This window comes from Dryobates pubescens, chromosome 26, assembly GCF_014839835.1.
Source record: "Dryobates pubescens isolate bDryPub1 chromosome 26, bDryPub1.pri, whole genome shotgun sequence".
Classification (NCBI taxonomy): Eukaryota; Metazoa; Chordata; class Aves; order Piciformes; family Picidae; genus Dryobates; species Dryobates pubescens.
In genome coordinates this window covers 1,210,557-1,219,808 of record NC_071637.1, presented here as the reverse complement: position 1 = coordinate 1,219,808, position 9,252 = coordinate 1,210,557, and positions in this window count along the sequence as shown.

Below are 9,252 nucleotides of genomic sequence, written 5' to 3'. Positions count from 1 at the left end.
GTCTCCCCTGAGCCTCCTCTTCTGCAGGCTAAGCAACCCCAGCTCCCTCAGCCTCTCCTCCCAGGGCTGTGCTCCAGACCCCTCCCCAGCTTTGTTGCCCTTCTCTGGACTCGTTCCAGCAAGTCAACCTCCTTCCTAAACTGAGGGGCCCAGAACTGGCCACAGGACTCCAGGTGTGGCCTAACCAGTGCAGTGTACAGGGGCAGAATGACCTCCCTGCTCCTGCTGGCCACACTCTTCCTGCTGCAGGCCAGGATGCCATTGGCCCTCTTGGCTGCCTGGGCACACTGCAGGCTCATGTTCAGCCTACCATCAACCAGCACCCCCAGGTCCCTCTCTGCCTGGCTGCTCTCCAGCCACTCTGACCTATTTGTGCTATTTGTGCACATTCATTGCATTCTATACTCCCATGGAGACCCATCCTTCTAGGCTCAAATTTAGCTGCAAAGGTGAGTTGCTTTGCTCTTGTTAGACTTTAAGCCTCAAGAGTGAAAAAGAAAAGTGCAAAATTAAGTGGAGTTACAAATATATTTTGTGCATATTCATTGCATTTTATACTCCCAGATCTTGCTTGCTTTGCAGCTAGAGCTTCATTCTGCTTTTGAACCAGCTGAGCTGCTCTGGTGGTTTATTTTGGGGGTAATTCTCCAGTTTGTTGGGGGGTAACCACAAGTTCAGCAGCGTTTCATTCTCACCACAGCTTCCTCACAGAGCAGCTCTGCTTAGAGCCTAAGACAGTATCAGCACTTGCAGGTGGGTCTGGGTTTGGTGCTTCTGCTGCTTGAACTGTCCAGGCTGGCAGAGGAGCATTAAAATATCTTCCTGGGTTGGTACAGCTGCCAGCAGTGTGGTAAATGAATCACAGAATTGTCAGGGTTGGAAGGGACCTCAAGGATCTTCCAGTCCCAACCCCTCTGCCAGGGGCAGGGACACCTCACACCAGAGCAGGTTGCTCAGAGCCACATCCAGCCTGGCCTTCAAAACCCCCAGGGCTCTTACCAAGGGTGGGACCAAACTTGGGCTGAGGGCTCTGGGCTCTTAGATGAGTCCTCTCTCCTGATGCCTGGGGTTCCAGCTCCCCTTTCCTATTGCACATCCTGCACTTGCTGGGTTGCCTTATGTTAGAGACAGTGGTGGATGGCCTGTGCAAGGAGTTGATGTGGAAGGGGCAAGAAGGGAGTGCAGAGCAGACTGTCTCCAAGCCCTCAACCATACCTCAAGTTCCTCTGGCTTCACTTATTTGATCTCAACTGCCTATTTGAGGGAGAAAAAAAAATGCTGATTTTTGGCACTTTCCTTTTCAGTGTGGCAAAAGGTGTATCTGTTGCTACAGACCATGGCCAGTACAAGGAGGTGTTGATAGATGCTGCTGCAGAGCAGTACTGTGCCTGGAAGACACGTGAACCAGGTAGGTTGGCTGTGACCTTGTGCTGTGTAAGAAGGTTTGGCACTCTTGTGGCAGGGGACATTGAGGTTACTTCTGCCAGCCACGCTTGGGGGGTGTGGGAAGGCATTGGGATGGTAACAACTGGAGCTTTGTTCTGGTGTCTGATGCTGAGCTGGAAGGTAGTGGGCACCCAGGAGGGGTTGGCTTTGGTCTCTGAGCTTCTGATGCTGCTGGAAGCTGGATACCTGTGTTAGCTTAGCCTGCAGGATAAGCCCCTTGGGTGCTGCTCTTGCTCTGAGTTAGCAAAGGCAAGTCTCTGCTGTGTGTCCTTGTGCTCCCTTGAGTTGCTAGGAGAAGTAGGCAGCTGGAGGCCATTCTGGCTGAGCATGGGGGCTGATGTATTCCTGAAATTCAGATGCCTCTGGGGTCTAATTCCCAGACTTGCTGAATTAATCAGGGGGAAAACTTCTAATGACTTCAGTAACCTCTTGGAACCAGCACATAATAGGGCTGCAAGGGGAGGACATGAAGAGCAGATGACACTGAAGTTAGCATGAGTATTGATCTGCTGGAGGGTAGGAAGGATCTGCAGAGAGATCTGGACAGGTTAGCTTGATGGGATGAGGTCAAGGGAATGAGGTTCAACAGGTCCTGCATTTTGGTCACAACAGCTTCAAGCGATGCTACAGGCTTGGAGCAGAGTGGCTGGAAAGCAGCCTGATGGAAAAGAACCTTGGGGTGCTGGTGGATGGCTGAACATGAGCCAGCAGGGTGACCAAGAAGGCCAAGGGCATCCTGGCATGGATCAAAACCAGTGTGGCCAGCAGGAGCAGGGCAGTGATGGTCCCCCTGTACTGGGCCCTGCTGAGGCCACAGCTATAGAACTGGGTTCAGCCACAGGATAGGAAAGACATTGAGAGGCAGAAGCAGATAAGAGCAGTGGGGCTGGTGAGGGCTTTGGAGGGCATCATGAGGAATGGCTGAAGGAGCTGGGGTGGTTATGTCTGCAGAAGAGAAGGCTGAAGGGAGATCTTGCTGCTCTCCACAACTCCCTGAAAGGAGGCTGGGGTGAGGCTGGTGTTGGTCTCTTCTCCCAAGCAAATAGTGATAGGTTGAGAGGAACTGAGTTTAAGCTGTGCCAGGGAAGGCTTAGATTGGACATTAGGAAAAACTTCTTTACTGACAGAGTGGTCAGGCCCTGGAAGAGGCTGCCCGGGGGGGTGGAGGAGTCACCACCCTGGAGGTGTTCAAGAAGCTGCAATGTGATGGTTTAGTGGTCATGGTAGCTGGGGTTTGGTTGGACTATATGGCTGGAAAAGACCTTTAAGTGGAGGGCTGTGGCAATAAGGAATGGCACAGAGGGAGTTGATAACTGCTTGGATCCAACCAGGCAGCATCTGGCACACAGGCAGAGGAGAGGAAGTTGTTGGGAGTGAGAAGCAGCTCATTTTCTTTTCTCTACCATAAAGAAGCAGCTCCATCTCATAGCCAAGCTTGAACAGCTCTGTGTGCTGCAGAACACCTTTTGTTCCTGAATTCTTCTGGGGGCTGTGTTCCTTCCTTCTTTCTTTTGGGTTTTTTTTCCCCCAAAGGGGATGGTTTCTGAGCTGGGTTTGTTTTCCTTTTGTGGTGCCCATTTAGCAGAGGAGCTCTCTTGAATGCCACTTTGAGATGGGCAGCAGTACAAAGCCTGGCCTGCCCAAAGCTGGCCTTCAGATGTAGAGGAGGAACCCACAGGATTTGTATCCTCAACCAAATCAATTTGGATTAATCCAAATCTGAGGCCTGCACAAGTCAAACTGTAGAGACTTGCTTAAAGCTTTAACTTCATTTCTATTGCTGTTTATTTTTACCATAACTTCTTTATTTGCAACTCTGTTTTGTGCTTTTGACCGCATCAAACCCACAGTTTAGTCTCCATCTGAGCTCTCTGCACTCCATAGGCTTCTCCTTCCTCAGTGAGTGTCCATCCTTTCTTCCTTTACAGTAAGAAAATACTGCCACCCTCTCATGTCATCAGCAAGGAATCCAGAAGCAGTTTGAGAGGGGAAGACCACAGCATTCGGGGTGGCAGCTTCCCTGTGGGCACAGGGCTGGATGTTCCCTGCCTGGGCTGGTGCTGGTGCTCTTCCTGAAGCCAAGCAGAAGTTGAAGCATCAAGAGTTTCCTGCCCAGGGCCAGGTGGTACCCTCAGAAGTGCTGGTGTTCTGAGATGGTGGCTGGGGCCTCCACAGGAAGGATCACAGCTTGCCAGGTCGCATCCTTGCTGCGGGCACAGAGGTTGGATGCTCCCAGTTTGGGTTGGTGCTGGAGCTCTTCCTGAAGCAGAGCGGAAGACCAAGCATCCAGGGTTTCCAGCCCAAGGCAAGGTGGTACCCCCAAAACTGATGGGGGGGGGGTCTGATATGTCGGACAGGGCCCTCCTAGGGGGGACCACAGCATTCAGGGGGACACCCTTCCTGTGGCTGCAGCAGCTGGATGTTCCCAGTTTGGGCTGGCGCTGGAGCTCTTCCCAAGCCCGAGCCGAGGCGCAAGGCGAAGCATCGCGTTCTTGCCACCCAAGGCAGTGTGGCACCCCTCGCAACTCCTGGGATTTGGGGTTGAGTCCAGGACTTCCACCAGAGGGACCACAGCATTCAAGCTGGCACCTTTTCTGTGGGGGCAGGCACTGGGCTTCCCTGTTTGGGTTGGAGCCAGAGCTCTTCCTGAGGGTGAGCAAGCACGAGGATGGTTGTCTGTAGTCCAAACCCCAGGCACAGGGGACTGTGGCCAGAGCTAGAGCTACAGTTAAGAGTCCTTTCTCATGAAGCTCATCCTTGGAGTTACATTTGGATTTGGAGTTGGGGGTAGTGGTTAGCTTAGTGTCTCTGGGGGTTGGTGGGACATACCTGTGGTGGTTTGGCCCTGGCTGGGGGCCAAATGCCCACCAAAGCTGCTCTGTCACTCCCCTTCTCAGGTGGACAGGGAAACACAACCAGAGGCCTGTGGGTCTTGAAGTAGTTTACTAGGATGGAAAGCAGAGCCAAGGCTGCACATGAAAGCTGAGCAAACAGAAAACTTGTTCTCTGCTCCCCATGAGTAGATGATGTGGGAGTCACTCCTGGGAAGCAGGGCTGCACTCTGCAGAGCACCTGCTCCAGAGGATGAAACCTGTCAACTGGTATCCCCACACTGCCTGCCTTCACTCAGCTGTTGTATCAGAGCTGCTGTCATATGGCATGGAGCACCCTTTGGTCAGCTTGGGTCAGCTGGCCTGGCTGTGTCCCCTCCCAAGATCTTGCCCAGCCCTCAGCCTACTGTTGGGCTGGAGGAATGCTGGAAAAGCACAGCCTGGATGCTCAGCAGTAGGCAAAACCCTGCTGTGGTATAGAACTAACTCCAGCTCAGTGAAACCCAGTACAAACTGCATTCTTTGTCTTGTCACTTGTGCCAGCTCAAGTTCCACACAATCCAATGCATGGAACCACCTCACTGCTCTTGGTTCTCCTACTGCAGTCCTTCTTGGGAAGTGGATTTTTCCACCCTGCTTTGTTCACACAGTCTGTTTCCAGAAATACCTGAGGCATCTCTTGCTGCTCCTCTTCCTCTTTGCTCAGCACATCTGCTGGACACAATGCAGCTTTGCTTTCACCTGTTCCCTGGTATCCTCCATGCTTCATTCAGCATCTGCAGGTAGATGTTGTTCTTGTTCTTCCTTGCTGTGGCAGTCAAGTGCCTTTGGTTTTCCAGAGGAAGAGTGCTTCTGGCTTCATACTTTTAGATCATAGAACATTAGAGGCTGGAAGGGACCTCCAGAGATCAGCCAGTCCAACCCCCCTACCAAAGCAGGATCACCCAGGGTAGTCTGCACAGGAATGCATCCAGGTGGGTTTGGAAAGTCACCAGAGAAGGAGACTGCACAACCTCTCTGGGCAGTCATTCCAGTGCTCTGTCACCCTCACTGTGAAGAATTTTCTCCTCCTGTTGAGGTGAAACCTTCCATGTTCAAGTTTGTATCCATTGTTCCTTGTCTTATTTCTGCACACCACGGAGGATCATCGAGTCCATCCCCCCTGCCTAAGCAGATTGTCATCCTCAGCCAATTTCCACCTCAGACAATACTTGAGGGCTAGCTTTTGAGGGAAGAGGTTCCTCAGATTCTTCTGCCACAGGCAGATTCTCTCATTTGTTTGCTTCTTCCTCAACTGGAGCAGCAAGTTTTTGAGCCAGAGGAGAGGCTTTTCTTTACTCTATGCTCTACTGATGATGGCTTTGATCTAGTTCTCACAGGTCTGTGCCTTATGAATTGTCCTTGTTTCAGAGCAGCCAGCTTGCCTGCTTTTAAGCCAGGGTGAGGCCTGGTTTCACAAGCCCATAACATGCCAGTGATATTGATTAGCAGCATTACAGAGCTCACACAGTGTGGACAAGAACCTTGGGAGCCTGCATCATACTACCTCCTACATCCATCCCAGGTAGGGAGACACATGTGCTCCCCTGCCTTCCCCACAAGATAGCTGCAGCTCTGCCATGGAAAGTGGCCGCCCTGAATTCTCTGTTCTGTTCTTACAGTCTCCCTGCAGCTCCCTCATAGCCCAAAGGAGTTTGGGGCTAGTGCCTTTAGCTTATAACCTGGAATGTTTCTCTCTGCTCTTTTTGGACCAGAAATTGCTCAGGGTGAAAACTGCAAATGTTGAGAACCTCTGCAGTGAACAAATGCTTCCTAATATCCAGCCTGAACCTGCCCTGGGGCAGCCTGGAACAATTGCCTCTGCTCCTTTGTGGCAAGGGGCAAGAGCAGAGGCTGCCCCCTCCTCACCCCAGCCTCCCTGCAGGGAGCTGCAGAGAGCAAGGAGGTCTCCCTCAGCCTCCTCTGCTCCAGCCTGAACCACCCCAGCTCCCTCAGCCCCTCCTCTAGCCCAGGGGCTCCAGGCCCTTCTCCAGCCTGGCCGCCCTGCTCTGGACAGGCTGCAGCCCCTCAGTATCCTTCCTGGTGACAGATAATGGTAAGCAGCTTGGTGAGCACAGCTGCCAGGTCCTGAAGCACCCTTGGGTGGATCTCTCCTGGTCCCACAGACTTGTGCACTTCTGAGTGGCACAATAGGTTGCTGATCATCTCCTCTGGGGTTGTGTGGGCTGCTTTCTGCTCCCCATCCAGTTCCAGAGGCTGAACCCTCAAGGAGCATCTGGTGTCAGTGACTGAGGCAAAGCAGCTGTTCAGCCTTTGCCTTGTCTTTGGTTACCAGGTTCCCTCCTACATGCAGCAGTGGGCGGAGGTTCTCCCCAGCTCTTCTTTTCCTGTTAACATACTTATAAAAGCTCTCTTTTCCCCTTTGTAATGGGTTGGGGCAGACCCCTCCCCACCATGGGCAGAAATAACAACTCAGACGAAGGGATTGCAAGTGATGGAAAGTTCAAATGGAAAGCAGTGAGTGTGTGCAGAGAGCCAGCAGCCAGTGACAAAAGAAACCCCAAAGCAGACCCAGAAACATCCCATCCCCACCTGAGGGTGCACCCAAGACCCCCAGGGCTCCTTTCTCCCCACCCCCCACTGCTAGGCTAGTCTCAGCTGGCCAGATCTGAGCCTGCCCATCCCCCCTGGCCTTGGGCCTAGCCAGGCCCATGGCTGGGAGACATCTCCCCCAGTTACCGGCTGGCAGAGAGGGAGGAAGGAGGAAGTGCCAGACCCCGTGCTGGATTTTGTAGTGGTGCAGAGAATTACGGTAGGAAATACCTTGTTTCCTGTGTCCACCCACTGGGCTGGACTTCTGGACACAGGAAACACCCCTGTAGCAGAGGGCACCCAGCCCAAACTACTACACCCTTTAATGTTTCTAGCCAGACTGAGTTCCAGTTGAACTCTGGCCTTTCTCATTCTCTCCCTACGTATCCCTGCAAGAGCCTTGTACTCCTCCTGAGTTGCCTACTGCTTCTTTCATAGCCAGTGGACTTTCTTCCTGAAGCATTGATGATCATAGAATCACAGAGAGGCTCAGGCTGGACGAGACCATAGAGATCATCCACTCCAACCTCCCTGCCACGAGGGCTGCCTCTCAGCTAGACTCAGCTGCTCAGGGCCTCATCCAGCTGTAATGGTTTAGCACAAGGGCTAACCTGCTTGCTCCCCCAGCACAGAAGGGAGGGGAGAAGTAACACACAAAGCTCAGGGCTGAGACAAAGAGATAAGAGTTTAATGTAAACATGAGATATCATAATCACAATGCATAATTACCTTAGCTAATAATCTAATTAATAAGACACTCCATAATTACCTTAGCTAATCTAATTAATAACACAATGCATGATTCCCTTAGCTTAGCCTAGTTGCAGGAGCAGCACAGTGAAATACAGGTTGAAAAAACCCACCCCAGCATAAACCAGAGCACCAAAGCTCCCCGAGTCCCAGCTGCAGAGGAAGAGTCCAAACCCAGAAGCAGCAACCAGGACAGGCAGCCTGCCATGTTGCAAGCTGAACTTCAAGCCTCACACTACTTTGCACTTCCATTGCTGTTTTTTGGTTTTTTTGAAGCTGGCATGACTGCAGCACAGTATGGATAACAGCAGCAGGTTCAGCTCAACCCAAGACACCAGCCTGGCCTTGAATACCCCCAGGTAGGAGGCATCCAGAACCTCCCTGGGCAGCCTATTCCAGGGTCTCATCACCCTCATACTGGAGAACTTCTACCCTGCTCCAGTCTAACCCTGCTCTCCCTCAGCTTCAAACCATTCTCCCTTGGCCTGTCTCTAGACAGCCTCATGAAAAGTCCCTCTGCAGCCTTCCTGAAGGATCCTTTCAGGTACTGGAAAGCAGCTCTAAGTCCCACTGGAGTCTTCTCCAAGCTGCATACCCCCAGCTCCCTCAGCCTGTCCTCACAGCAGAGCTGCTCCAGCCCTTGGGTCACCTTTGTGGCCTCCTCTGGCCTCTCTCCAGCAGCTCTGTGTCTTTATGCTGGGGACAGCAGAACTGGAAGCGGGATTTGAGGTGGGGTCTCAGCACAACAGAGGCTGGGGCAGAATCCCCTCTCTTGCCCTGCTGCTCACGCTCCTGGATGCAGCCCAGCACACAGCTGCCTGCTGGGCTGCAGGAGGGCACTGCCAGCCTCTGGTGAGCTTCTCCTCCATCAACACACCCAAGCCTCTTTCTGCAGAGCTGCTCTCATGCCTGGCTTGTGCTGCACATTCCCATCACAATCCAACAAGAGGCTCTGAGAAGACACCAAGCACATCAAGACCTAAAGAAACAAGAACTTGTCAACAGCTGAAACTTTCACCAGCAAACTTTGATGATGTAAATCTCTTGCAACTTATGATTCTGATGAGTGACCTTTACTCATTAACATGTTATGACACTAAGACACATTCCCCCTTGAGATGAGAAGCCCCTTGCCTATACCATCACCCCTCTCAGAGCATAGGCTCTTCATTGTGTAGCTGCTATTGTTTTACTTGAAGGCAAAGAAGTTGCAAACCAGTCAAGAAGTAGAATAACAATAAGTATGCAGAGGCAGGAGGGGTTTGTCTAACCAGAAGTGTACAGGGCGTAAACAGATAGTTAGACCTGTGGAATGCTCCCAGCTCTGTGCAGATGCAGGTAAAATGCCTCCACTGTGTGTGTACATTGGCTGTTGCACACCAGAGAGATGACCCCAGACTGGGGATAGTGATCATGGAATGGTTTGGGTTGGAAGGGACCTTAAAGATCATTTAGTTCCACCCCCACACATCCCCCCAGGCCATGGGCAGGGACAGCTTTTCAGACTGCATTGGGTTGGAAGGGACCCTCAAAGAGCATCTTGTCCAACTGCCCTGCAGGCAGCAGGGACATCTCCTGATCCTGAAGGCGTCCAGGGATGGGGCCTCAACCCCTTCCCTGGGCAACCTGTTCC